Source organism: Sturnus vulgaris, chromosome W, assembly GCF_052056855.1.
Source record: "Sturnus vulgaris isolate bStuVul1 chromosome W, bStuVul1.hap1, whole genome shotgun sequence".
NCBI lineage: Eukaryota > Metazoa > Chordata > Aves > Passeriformes > Sturnidae > Sturnus > Sturnus vulgaris.
The window spans coordinates 25,555,814-25,570,485 of record NC_142282.1 but is presented as its reverse complement, the minus strand read 5'-3'; positions in this window follow the sequence as shown (position 1 = coordinate 25,570,485).

Below are 14,672 nucleotides of genomic sequence, written 5' to 3'. Positions count from 1 at the left end.
GTGCCCTTAGCAGTTGGAAGGAGCAAGCTGAAGCACTGCTGATTGTGCTGCTCCTTGGTTCCCTTGCAGCCTGCTGTGGAAACATTGGCGGTCACTTCTAGGCGCCAAGTTGCAGAGAGCACCACGGTAAATGCCACGGAGAAGGGAAATACAAAGTGCAGCGAGGAGCTGGACGTGGCTTACGTGCAATAAGTAGAAGGTGAACCTAGGCACTGCCTCTTCAATCTGGCCCCCTCTGCTCTGGTAGCAACTTTTGCAAGTAGGCAAAGGGAGCTGCGAGTATGCAGAATGGAGGGCAGCGAGACGCCGTGTGTTATGCGCCCTTTCAGGGCTGCTGACAGAGGGCTACTTTAAGAACGCCTTCTTCTTCCTCGCGCCCTTCTCGCTTCGCTCTAGCTGCATGGAATACACCACAGCGAAGGTGTGAGGAAGGGCACTGCCCCAGCTTTTGGCCTGGCCTGCCTCTGCTGCGCCTTTATCTGCACACCAGAACAATTGCATTTCTTACCCGCAAGGGTAAAAAGTTGTTAGTGTAGCCTCAGTATTGGCAAGTGCCTAGGCATTAAGTGGAGAAACCACATATGAGGGAGTCTTTAGAGGTTTCCTCCCCCATGGCGCTGGTGTATTCTCATTCTCTTGCTGAACTGAAAAGTCTGGGCGTGGCAAGTCTGGCCTGCCTTGTGCAGAGACGAACACAAATGTGGGGCTATGATCCTCTGTTTCGTACCTCTGCTTCCGGGTGTGTGGGCCGACATGAGCCCGCAGCAGCCGCAGAGGACACTGTGGATTGTGGAGGAGGCTGGACTGGCCGCCCACCCCCCGTTGGTCTGAAAGCGGCAGGAATGGCGTCTGAGCTGCATCGCCTGAGGGCCCCATGGGGGGCAGGGAGAGAGCCGGGAGTGACGCCGAGCGACACCGGAAGCGATATCCGTAGGGCCCGGAAGGCCTGTGGTGGCATCGAATTTCACGTATAGGAGGCTGCTAAGGTGCTTTGAAAACTGGAGCTCCTCTCCTCTAGGACAGACTGGGAGAGCTGAGGGTGTCCAATGTGGAGAACAGAAGGCTCCAGGGAGATCTTCGAGCCCCTTGCAGTGCCTGCTGGGGCTCCAAGATAGCTGAGGAGGGACTTGGGAAAAGGGTCTGGACTCGCAGGACAAGGGGGAATAGCTTCAAACTGCCAGAGGGCTGGGATCGATGGGATATTGCAAAGGAATTCTTCCTTGTGTGGGTGCTGAGGCCTGGCACATGTTGCTCAAAGAGGCTGTGTGGGAGCCCCATGGCAGGAAGTGTCCAGGGCCAGGCTGGAGCGGACATGGAGCAACTGGACTAGTGGAAAAGTGTCCCTGTCCATGTCAGGATGTGGGAAGAAGATACTCTATCATCTCTAAGGTCGCTTCCAGTCCAAACCATTCTGGGATTCTAGGATTCATGGAAGGCCCTTTTCCAAGTGAAGTGTTGTATCTCTTGGCTCCCACCTTGTAGTTGCCAGTTCTTCTGGAAGCAGGCCTGGCCAAGTAGCTGTGATGAGCCAAGGGTTCGCAATTGGACAACTATGATATATTTGCAGAGAGGAAGGCTGAAGACAGATCTTCAAGGCCCAGGTAAAACAAGCAAAGGATTGAATAAAAGACAAAGGTTGGTTGTGTTAGTCAGTTTGCTGGCTGTTGAAATGGCCCCAGGTCATTTTCAACATTTCTAATTTGGATTTGTTGGAGTAAAAAATGAATGTGTTACCTCCAGCGTAGGCTCTCCAATGCATCTCCATTTGCTCCCATCTCTTTGTTGTATATCAGGTTCTATTAACTGAAGACAGAATCATAACACAGTAGTAAAACATTTAGAGGTGTAGTTAGCCAGCTTCAAGACTTTTCAACGCTGCTGTTGACTTTTCTGGTAACTGCAAGCAAGGCAACACAATCCAGTTACTCCACTTTTCCTCTCTGAGAAAAAGATGATTTTTTTTTTTTTTTCTCATTTTGAAAATAGCCTGGAATGAAGAGAGTTATGCCTGTGGCATGTAGGATTCATTATTTTACCTTTCTCTTCTGCTGTCTTTCGCGTACTAGTTTTTTTTTTATTTTTTGTTTGCCCTTCTTCATTCAGTAGGTTTGAAAGAATTCTAATTGTTGAGATGATGGTTCTTTGAAGGCTCACTTAGCCCACCTTTTGGGTGAAGGAAAGAAGAAGACAAGGTCCTCTAAGAAGAGTAAAAAGCATACTTTAAAGAAACATTCAGAGATGTCTGCTGAGGCCATGCAATTACAGTGTAATCATCAGAAATGTGTTGGAAAAACACCCATCAGTGACTTCACAAGAAAGCCACACTCAAGACAGGTAAAGAACAGAAGCATAAAACCCCAAAGGTATGAAATGGACAGATTTTCATTGGGAATGAGCAACTCCTGAATTCTTGGTTCTAGAAACAGGGGCTTGTAATAAATACTGTTTCCTTGCCAAACGTAAATTTGGTGTAAGGAACTGCTCAATGCCCATTGAAGTGCAGGGCTAGTAGACTAATATTTGCCATGGCAGGCATATTGTATGGCTTTCCTGTTAAAAAGAAATTGGTTTTGCTCATAGCAATCTAGATATGTACCCAGTCTGACACCTATTTTTTAGGCTATATTTCCAAGCAAATGGCTTCCATGATGATGCAGTAAGTTTATGTCATGAACAGGAATGAAGTGATTGCATGCATCCTTTTTTACCCTATGCAGGCTGCTGAATAATGAGACAGAGACTCCCACTGACGCCAAGGAGTGCCCAAGCTTTTGGGAAAAGCACTGGACAGATAAAGCCTATTTCCACATTTCTTGCTAGCGTCTCCTTCAAAGTTAATGCGTTTGTTCATCTTTTAGAGCTGTTCTAGATGTCTTTGTAGTTTACATGTACTAAATGTACCAGGTATTGCTTTCCTGCCATCCTAATAGATTTGAAGTTGGGATCTACTCAGGCTTCAATGTCTCAGAAGAAGCAACGTTGATTCTTTGAATTCTATTCTTGAACGTGAGAATGATACTGATGTAGTTAATGAATTAATTAAATCGAATTCACTTGAATGGAAAAATTGTCTTGTTCATGTAGATTTTAACTTGGGAAATTGATATTTGAGTTCTACTTTTCATTGTTGTTGCTTTTCTTTATTCTTTGATTGCACAGATAGCAGATGTACTGACCAAGTATTCATTGAAACTGGAGGAAATGTCCTTCCTCTTGGCAGCTGATGTTCACAAGCTCATTAACGCTAAGGCCATGGTAAATGTTTTACCTGGGGCAAGATAGCAGTCTGAATATTCCTAGAATGTCTTTCTTTCCCCAAATGAAATTCATTTTTTCTGCCTATCAATCACTGAAATATAGAAGAAATTTCTACTTGGCAGGGTATTGATTATCATTTGTGTTCTTTTCTCCCCTCATTTTCTCTTGAAGAGACAATTTTTTGTTTGTTTTTGCATGTTGTATGCTGCTTCTACTTCTGGTTTTATTTTTTAATACACAGAATATAAAGAGAGCACTGCTGGATAATGAGAGGGCAACTGCCAAGCTACTCTTGAATCGAATGAAATCAGAGCTTGAGAAAGAAAAATGGCATCAACTGAAATGGCAAGGGAGAGTCAAGGACTGGAAGCTCATGCAAAAGAAGTGTGTAGTTCAGAGTTTCAGGTCAGAAATGTGGCAGTCTTCTTTTGGACAATGAGCAACACAAAGTGGCTAGTGTTCACTTTTGGTTTCTATCAAAGAAATATTTGATCATTTTTTCTTTCTACGTGATATCACGTATGACATTGCATATATCATGTGATTCCATTCTACATATCTACTTACCATCCTGCAGAGAATTTATGGCAAGTGAAGAAATACAGAATCCCCCAACTGTGAATATGGAAATGGAAAAGTTGGGAAAGGAGCAGATGGTACTCAGTGAACAGAGACTGAAGGTTTTGCAATATATCGGGTATGGCAAAAGAGGGTATAGCATAAAGGAAAACAATTGTTGCTGGAGTTAATGAAGGACTTGGCAACAAAATGCACTTTGCTTCCTGTCAGTGTGTGATTGCTAAATGCAGCAGTAAGGCAGGGTCTACATCTATTTCTGTACAGCTCTTTTGAATGGAAAAAATGCATTCTTGATTTTCAGTGCCCCAGCTACACTTTATAGGTGGCGACCAGGCTCTAAAAATGCAGGAATGCAGAAGTAAATCTTGAGACATAGTAGAAATGGGCAAAGATGGGTGGAGAGCTAGAAGTTGGTGCTTTTGTCAAGGCATTTTTTTCTCCATGGCGTGGGATTTTATTTGCGTAATAAATTAAGAGAGGAGTCTGGATAGAAATCGAACGTTGCTACGTTTGAATATCCATCCTGAACACAAGACGCATTGGTGTGGGTGCAATGCATTACGATCTTTACAGGGAGGTTTTTTACGGTGGATGTAGGACAAGGTAGATGACAGTTAGTTCCTAATCGGGCAGTAAACACTTGGCCTTGAACAACAACAATCTCAGGTTTATTTTCATTGCCAAGATGGCTGTAAATAAAAGAAAGCCCAGTAGTATGGATATTCGGATTCATAATTTTATATTTGAAGTACTGACTGGTTTGTATTTTAGGATACCTGACTCTTGTTTCCTGCTTTGATAGCACCTTGTTGCCTCCAACACGTGCCAAATCTGATGGAAGCGAATGGTGCAGAACTCTGGAGAATTGAAACAAAAGTCTAGGTAGGTCGGGTAATACTAAGAACAGTCTGGAATTCAAGCAATATTTTCTTTTCTCCCGGGCAACGATGAGGCAGACAGTTGCTTTGAGAGTGCATGTTTTCTCTATTCTTTATCCCGTGTGTTCCCACATACCTTCTCAGTTGCTTGGATGCGGCAGTAAGAGCCAAAGAAGCTGCCTGTGGCATGGCTTTCCTTTGGCCAGTACAAACACCTGTGCATGGTGAGATCTAGCAGGAACTGGCTTGGTTAGAATGAATATGGGGGAAATCTAAAGTTAATTTTGACATGGATCCCTTCTCAATCATACAAAAATACTCCTTTTTAACTCTTGGAGAAGAAGAGGGGAAGTATGAGAAGAAGAGGGGAAGTATTGGAGATACTTTCTTTCTATGTGTCCTTGCAGCATGCCTTCCCTCTCTGTGTCTGCCTTCTCTTGCTCCAGAGCACATCCTGTTGGGATGTTAGTAGCCTGTACGGTAGCAAAGAAGTTGGTAGCGATTGTAAGTACCTTGCTACTTTGAAGCATAATGATAAACAGCTGTGTATGAAAATGTCTTGATTTCTTTGGCTGTTAGTGTCTGGTGTCTGTAGGTAAAGGTCTGTAGGCACTGCTGGGATCTGTTCCGTGTGCTGAGATTCAGCACATGGCCTCTGTCATGTTTCCATGTCACACTGCACTATGAAAGATGGGAATTTTGACTGTGGTCTGGTCCATAGCATTCAGACAGCCCTAATGTGGAGTGCGTGGAGAAAATGAGCATCCAGTAGGAGCTGGTCGAGGGCAAATGTCAGGAGAAAGGGCAGATGTGCAAGTTGAGTGCCACAGCTTTTGGCTGTGATAGCTGTGGTCCAATGTGTCATTTGAGTAAAATGCGCCTGAGGATGCACCAAACATTGAGATAACGAGTGGAATTCCTTTTTAACCTCCGCCTTACTCTGATCAAAAAGTAAGCCATCCATTTGGTTTCACAGTAGTAGTTGGTATTTGTACTTGAAATGTGGAAAAGCCGTAACCAATGCCGGTAATGGAGTGCTGTCCTACATTAAATCAGTATTTCTTCTGTGCATGTCAATAATTTGTTCTTCTTTTCCTTCAGATGACCCTGTTGGATATGAACATTTGCACAGCAGAAGATGCTGAAGTTGTGCGCTCCAACATGCTTCAATGACTGAGAAACTAAAATGTAGGTTTGAAGAAGAAGTGGAGCACGTGGATGTACGTTTCTTTTATTTCATGACATATGTTTTCATCACTCCTTGGGATTAGTCTGTTCTTCCTGTGCTCCCACCTGCAATGCCTTCTGCGTGGTAGGCTATTGATGTCACCTTAGAAAGAGGTCCATAGTGTGACAAAACACTCCAAAGAAACAGTTTGGGGTGGAAGAGTTTCATGTGGAAGTGTTCATAATTCTTGTGTTTATTATTTGTAATATAAATAGATTGTATTTTTATGATCATTTCTATCTGAAATACATATGATAGTGATGAATGACGTGTGGCCCAGTCTGCTTAAGATCAGACTTTAGGAATAGCTGGAAATGATCTCCCAAATGTCTTCCAATCTTTTCTATACATAAAAAGAGTCGGGCAGTTGTTTCTAAAGGAATAAATTATAGAATGTGATTTGGTGCTTTATGGTGCCAGAATAAACAGAAGTTTTGATAATCCGCATTCTTAGCAGTTTTCTTGGAGACTGATTTTTTTTACTCTCCAGATAGAAGACGCCATGTTGGATACCAGTTGTAAAATTCCAGGCAGCCTTTTATCATGTTACATATGCTCTTACTCATTCATTTCACCTTCCAGCAGTTTAGAAAGAACTTGTTCACTTGAATGTTTTTCTTTGGAGTGATTTTAAGGAGATGGCTAAATGGCCATCATACAGGTAGAAACATAAAAACAAGGGTGTGCTAAAAAGACAGGACTTCTTAATGCAAAGAATGCTCTGAAATTCAAAATACCTGCTATAAAATTAAAAATGTAATCTTTGCCTTTTAGATGGGAATTTCTACTCTTCAGTTTCATTCTGTCAGGTCCATTTTTGCTACCTGCTTGATTCATGCTGAATGGACAGTCCTGTCTTATTCTTGGTATGGCAACAGTGATAGAGATCACTGCTGCTTTCTGTAGAAAGTGGCTGCAAGTTGCTATTACGAGATCTTGTGCAGGTCTAGAATCTGATTGGATGTGAGGTTCTCATTGTTTCAACAACCAACTTGGGGTGGCAGTGTCAGAGGTGTTCATTATCTAGGAAGATTTTCATAGGCCATGAGTTTTGCTGAGGTAGCTTTCTCTTCTGGGTGTAGAATATATGTTCATAATTAACTTCCTTGAATCCTAAATAGTTGGGGAGATTTTAGTATCTACGAAACCATTTTTACTAGCTTTTTTATGTGGCCTTAGATGATGAAAGTGATCTGGATACAATTTTAGAAAAAAGGAAAACAGTGAGCTGTGAGGAAGAGCTGAAGGAGTATTTGTAGAACACCCTTTCTTCTTGAGATCAAATTAGAACAATGTATGAATTTTGTATCGTCAACTTAAAAGGTAGAGCATCTTTGAACATTGGTTGTACTACTTAGGCCTTGTTTTAATGCTGTTGTTTGAAGGTATGGAAAAAGAGTGCTTTTCACTTCATGTAAGAATATAGAATAATGTCCCTACTGAACAAGGTTAAGGCAAATATCGCCCACGGTTTAGGAATGGGACAAAGGAAGACTGCTATCATTCAAAAACCATAGCACATCAGTATTACTGTGCATACCATCACATCCATGCCTTATTCAGAAGGTCAAAGTAGTAGTGCAGATTCTTGGATCACCGGAATCAGAACTTGGTCTGCACCATCATCTCTTCACTCATAGATTTGATCTCATTCAAAGTTCTAGGAACTCAGAAGTTTAAGATAGCCAAGCACTTGCAACTTTAAAAATCGTCTAAAAATTGGTACAATACCGCTGTCCTTCCTGAAGATCTTAGCAGCAGCTCTGAAGCCATAGAGGAAGCAGCACTGTTCACATACCCAGGAGGTCTTTTGAGGCTTTTTCTCGGCCCTAAAATGGAGTTCTTCACCCTTCCTCCGGTCTAGCTCAGGTGTTAGGGTGATGGCTCCCGGGGCCCTTGCCTCATGGACTTAAGTAAGAAAACAAAAGAGGCTCTTTTCCCTGATGAAGTTACAGGGTTTATTTCTCGTGGGTAGCGAGGAAAAGAGGGAGCAAGAGAAAAAGAGACAGAGGTCAGGGGGCACAGATCTTTTCTAGGGTCTGAAAAGGGGGGCGGAGAGAAATTGGATCCCAGCCAGCCCTGTATGGCCAGGAGGGGAGAGGGACCAAGCTACAGGGCATAGCAGGGGTCACGGAATGTACCATTTACAATGCATCTAGGAAATGCAACATATCCCCGTTTTTTGTTTAACAAAGTTGAAAGAAGGATATTAGTTTCATTCTAATTATGGTTTTGCCCACCACTTGCAGTTGGTGGGAGGGTTAGATTGTTCGAAGATTTTCATTTCTATGTGATTGACTACTGAGGTAGAGAGAATGAGACCATTAATGGCCTTGAAAACTAAGTGACGTAGGATCCCGAACGCCATTATTACAAGGAAAAGAATAAAAAAAATTAACATAATTGTTTTGACTATAGATGTCCACCACCCTGTGAGTCCCCAGCCTTTGAACAGTCCATTGAACCAATCTTCAGATTCTTGCTTCACTTGTCCGATCAAGTTGTTCATGTTTCGGAGAGCAGCATGGATGTTAGGAGCTCTTGAGGTCAGGTCCATACAGCAAAGTCCTTCAAATTCCTGGCACTCATGTCCGTGCAGTAGCAAGAGAAAATCTATAGCAGCACGATTTTGTAGTTTGGCCTGCCTGGTAATTTCCTCATCTTCTAGGAGGGGGCTGATTGCGGTGGATGTTAAGTTTGCCTGTTTGACTACCCAACACTCTAGGTGGCCCAATTCGCCTAGAGCTTTAGCTGCTGCAACCCACGGAAGAAACAGGGATGCATCAATTCTTTTTGACTTGGCCCAATGGAAAATTTCAGAATGACAGTTTGGGTCCAAATTGTCTGCACTTCTTTTTTGGATTTTATTACCCTATTTGTATTTGTGAGTCCAATCGTTTATTAAGGTTTCATTGGGTGCCAACAGGGACAATCGACCGAAGGTGCATGGCCCTCCTAAGAGCCGAGAAGGGATCCCTGCTCACACAAATTAAGAACAATGCCTTTGGGAGGCTTTTGGGGCTTGAATAAGTTGGGGTATCAGCTGCAATATTGCTGCCCGAAACCCCAAGTAAAACACAAACTAACATAGTGTCAGTTTATGCGGTGCTTTATTCAGGGCCCGGGGACCTGCGGACTCGCGTCCTAAGTCAGGATCCCACTGGTTCCCTTTTTAGAGGTTTTTTTATACCCTTTTTACAAATGGTTTATGTGCAGAAGTACACATTCTTCTGTAGATACATTCACCTTGAAGATAGCATTTTGGCGTCATAAATCTTACATGGTTGCTTATCTTAGGACTATAGTGTTCTCCTCCTCAATCTCTCTCTGGCGCCACTGCCTTAGGACTATAGTGTTCTCCCCCTCAATCTCTCTCTTATGCCACTGCCCACCACCAGTACTTTATTTATGTTTATACTTTAACCTTATCACTAACGGTTCTGCATGCTCTTAGCACAGCACATTCCTAAGTTAGTTTCCCAGGGCCTACTCTGGGGACTGCAGTCTTCAAGCCTTAGCATTACTACTACTATTATGGTTTATACACTTTATATTCTAATATTCAGGATTTCTAGTCCATACGGTAACAATATGGCTTATAGTATTGCACCAAGTTTTGGCAGAGAATTCCCCACGATATTGCATTATGTTGTGGATTTCTTTTATGCTAGAAGGTTTTGGGAAGATCCTAAAGTGAATGCAATATTGTGCTGGGTAGGAACCTAACAGCTCTAATTCTTGGGGTTCCTGAGCTGCTTTGGGCAAACTTGGCAGCAACTCCTCTATGGGATTTTTACTTACTCCAGCTTGCTGCCTATGATTTTTGTGTGATGAAATGGTGTGTGACTCAGGAATTTCATTGGACATTTGTGTTTCAAAACTGGCTGAATATTCTCCAGCCTTCAATGGGATTCCTACCAGGCAGGTGGACATAGGGTTTGCTGTTGCTGCTGCGGACAGACATATGTTTTCTTGTTGGAGCATCTGTTCCAGGGTCACCCAAATGTTCTGACGTGGTTGACGGACGATCCATGCAGCTGCTAGACTGTTCAGTGTTAAGAGGAAGACAGCTTGGATGGGGTTCATGACGGGACTGAGAGAAGAGAAGCTTTTCTCTAGAAGGAAAGTCAAACATTATAAAACCTGTTAAAAGTCTCTATCTGCCAGAATGTCATCCCTTAGGAGGATTTCTTTTTATTTTTCCTGCAGCGTCTTCTTTTTGAAGCCACAGCCACCTGCTCCTCATTCCCCTCAGCTGGAGCAGGATGTTTGGGAACATACGGTTTCACCCACTTTTGGGGAAACCACCGAGGGCCTGAGGGAGTGGATACGCACGCATAGCCACATCCCCAGGTAACGAGCTCATAGGAACCTTTGATTTCCCAGGTTTCTGGGTCCCTAATCAAAACTGGAGGATGTTGGGATAACTTGAACTGTTTACCACTGTTAAAGTGACGTACCACAGGTGGACTCACGTTCTCAAATGAACAATTCAGGAAACTGATAGTCAACATGGCTTTGCAGAGCTTCTGCTGTGGAGACATCCATGCAGTTGAACTGCTCTGTTTAGCCAAAACCTGCTTGAGCATCTGATTGGCTCGCTCAACTACACCTTAGCCAGTGGGGGAGTGAGAGGTGCCAGTTTTCTGTTCCACTCCCCACTGCTGGAAGAATTCCAGGAACTCCGTGGACTTATATGCTGCACCCTGATCAGTTTTCATTTCCCTAGGGATCCCCAATACTGCACTAGGTGTTGTTTGGCGTGCATTGCCCTCTCTCCTGCGTGGGCAGAGGCATAGACTGCGCCTGAATACGTGCCAATGCTAACATGCACATATTTGAGGCAACCGAAACTAGGAATGTGTGTGATGTCTGTCTGCCATACCTCACAACTGCCAAGACCTCGGGGGTTTACCCCCATGCCCATTGAGGGCATGGTGTGCAGCTGACAGTTGGGACAGGTGGCCACAATGGCTCGAGCCTGACTCTGTGTTAGCTGGAACTGGCGCATTAGACCTGGTGTATTCTGGTGATACTGCTGGTGGCTCAGCTTTGCCTGTTGGAAGATGTCAGGAAGGCGTGCTTGTTCTGCTGGGGTTGCAAGGGAGTCTCCCTGACGGTTCCCTTCTGCAATTTCACCAGGCAAATCTGTGTGTGACCTCACATGCATCACATAGAACGGATGTTCTCTATGAGAAATCAAATAAATTAGTTTGGAAAGCAACCTGAAAAGCTGCTCATTCTCGATGTCTCTGAGCACTGCCTGCTCTGCCCTGGACACTACCCCCGCTACATAGGCTGAGTCTGTTACCAAGCTGATTGGGTCTGAGAACTTCTCAAAGGCTCTCATGACTGCTGCCAGTTCAGCTTCCCCATGCTGAGTCTTGGGATTTTTTCAAGTCATCACCTACTTGTGGGACGCCCCGGATGCATCCGTGAACACTGTGAGAGCTTTGAGTGGTCTCCGACTCCTCACGAGGAATGAGGTGGAATTCCTCATTGAACAGCTTGTGAGATGGGGCATGGACTGATATTTGTCCTCTATAGCTGTCCAGGGCTAAGTGGAGACTGGCATTGCTCTGGAGCAAGTGCTCAAACATCTCTTTAGTCAATCTTTCAGGAGAGTTCCTCCCCTCATCAGACAGTTTGACAGGGAGGTGAATACATGTGAAGTCATAGACAGCTAGTTCATACAGTCTCATCCTTGCTTTCTGAATGAGCTGAGCTATTAACTCTTGTGCCTTAGTGATAGTTTTGGGTCTTTGGTGGGAGAGGAAGACCCACTCTATCATTAAGAGTGACTCTCTCTGCTCCTTGATCCATTGGAATATTAACCCGTGTAAGTGTGGCAGTTTTCCTAGGACAATGAATTTGAAGGGCAGCTCGGGCTGGTAACGGTGAGCTTGCCTTTCTCCTAAAGTCTTTTGTACCTTTTCGATTGCTGTCTTTGCCTCTGGGGTCCGTTCCCTGGGAGAAAGCAGCTCTCTCTCCCCCTTCAATAAATTGAAGAGAGGTTCTAGGTCCTCATAAGTGAGGCCTAGACAGGGCCTAACCCAATTCAATGACCCACACAGGGAATGGAGATCTGCTTAGGTTTTTGGATTACAATTAATTTCCAATTTCTGCGGAACAATGGTCCGTGCAGTAATTTCCAGGCCCAGGTACTTCCAAGGTGGCATCCTTTGGACTTTGTCCTCCTGCAATTCACATCCAGCAGAGGTTAAAACTTTAACCACTAGGTCAAGTGTGTCTTGGAGTAGAGAGTTATAGGGGGCACACACAAGCACATCATCCATGTAATGAAGGATGATGGCCTCCCCTCTCTGGGCACGCACCTGGGACAGCAATGAGGCCACATGCCACTGGCAGATGGAGGGACTACATTTTAATCCCTGGGGCAAAACCTTCCAGTGGTAGCGCTTCATTGGGGCCTCTCGATTGATGGTAGGAACCGAGAAGGCGAACCGTGGGGCATGTTCTGGGTGTAGGGGAATGTGGAAGAAACAGTCCTTGATGTCTAGAACAGCCAATTGCCAATCTCTGGGAAGCATTTTTGGAGAAGGCATCCCAGGTTTGAGAGACCCCATGTCCTCAATTACTTTGTTTATTTCCCGGAGGTTGTGGAGCAGCCTCCACTTGTCTTTCCCTGGTTTCTTTATCACAAAAACCGGGAAATTCCACGCACTTGTGCTCTCTTCTATGTGGCCTTTAGCCAAATGCTCCTCCACAAGCTCCTCAAGTGCCCTGAGCTTCTCCTTACTCATAGGCCACTGTGCTACCCACTTTGGGGCATCATCTAGCCATTTCAACTTTTGGGTAGGGTGCCCCACAGTGGCCGCCTCTAAAAATCCCGAGTAGTTTTAGGAATGATCAATTTCACCCCCCACTGGGACATGGTGTCTCTCCCCCATAGAGGGCATTTATAGTCTGTAAAAAATGGACGGATGCTAGCCAATTTTCCATTCGGCCCCTCAATTTGTATGATGCTTTTTGATATTTTTGCCAGTTTGACTCCTCCTACACCCTGGATTCTGCCTGCCACAGGCTGAAGTTCCCAATGTGACGGCCACATCCTTTCGGGTATGATAGTCACATCAGCACCTGTGTCCAGTACCCCCTCCACATGGAGGTGATCTGATCCACGGGTTAGGTTGCATGCCAGAGAAGGTTTGTCCTCACCCACCACTTCTGCCCAGTAGACTTCAGGTGATTTTCCATCTACTGGGACCTCCTGTGGAACAGGAATGGCCTGGGCAAGGATTTGTCCCTCAACCAGGTAATATGGTGGTAGAGGACATCGTGCCAGGAGAGTGAGGTCTGTTATGCTTCCCTTGATGGTTATGAGAACCACCTCAATCTCTAGGGGTGTGTGTGCTGTGTCACTGACAACAAAGCACTCACTGTCCAGTTTCATGTGGTTTAACGTCACGTCCTGTGTACTGTTAGGTAAGTCCACTGTTATGACTGTCCAATCAGGTGACCTGAAATGAAAACCTTTGGTAGTCACAAGCCTAAAACGGCGTGTGGCTTCCAAATCTTGTTAATTGAACATTTGATATTTTCATTGCCATACATCCCCACACCCTCTATCCCATCCTCCCCCTTTTTGTTTATTAAGAGAGAGTCTTTTGCAAGTGTGGAGCCCGCCGCATTTATAGCCGAGCGCGCTATTGTGTTAATGGCGGGTACGGGCAGTAAAGCTACTTTTTTTGTTTGTTGGTCTTCTTCTGTTTTTGGTTGTGTGGACAGTCCTTGGTGATGTGTCCTGGCTGCTTGCACTGGAAGCAGATGATGTGCTGCAGTTGCTCTGGTGACATTGGTTGCTTCTTGGCTTCTGGTGTTACAGCTGCCATGGCTTTTGGGCGTGCCAGTCCTGGATTTCTTTCGTGTCCACTGAGCAGTTCTACTTTCCTGATGCAGGCTTCTATCATTTGTGCTAAGCTAGGTGCTGGCTCCAGGGGAAGGCCAAGGATAACCCTACGGCAGATTTCATTAGCATTCCTCTGAGCCATTTCTTTAATTAATTCAGCTTGTACCACTGGATCAGACACTTGTCTTTCTACTTGTGTACGAAGGCGGTCCACAAACTGTAAGAAATTCTCAGAAGCAAACTGTTTAATGTTAATATAACTGCCTTTAGTATCTACTGTTGGTAATTGATTAAAAGCTTTTTCTGCAACATTGCAGATTTTATCTAGGACAGACTTGGATAGTACTCTTGTTTGGCTTTCAGGGCAATGCCAATCTTTTTCCCCACATAGGTGTTCATATGTTATATCATTATTATCAGCATCTTTTGCCTTATCTGAGCTTTTTAAAAGCTCTAGTAAAAGCACTTTTAAAGATCTTTTCCAGAGGCTTTCCCATAGATCATATTCTGAAGGAGTTAACAGACATCGGAAAAGCTCTTTGATATCATATGGAACCAGTTTGTTTGAGTTAAAGGTGTCATCATGCCTTTAAAGATGTCACTATTTCTACCAAATTCTCTCTGTACTTTACAAATTTCCTTTTTTATCTTGATAGGACAAAGGTTGATAACTTCTTTTTCCGTTTTTTTTACCAAGATAAACTACAGGAGCAACTGATGGTATATACTCTTTTTCCTGGTGTTGACTTTCAGGGTTAGGCAGCCCCTCCCCACCCGACCTGGGAGGCTGCCCCCCCCCCCCCCCCCACCACGGGGACACCATCCGTCCCGCAGGGGCTGTGAGCTGATCCCTCCCCAC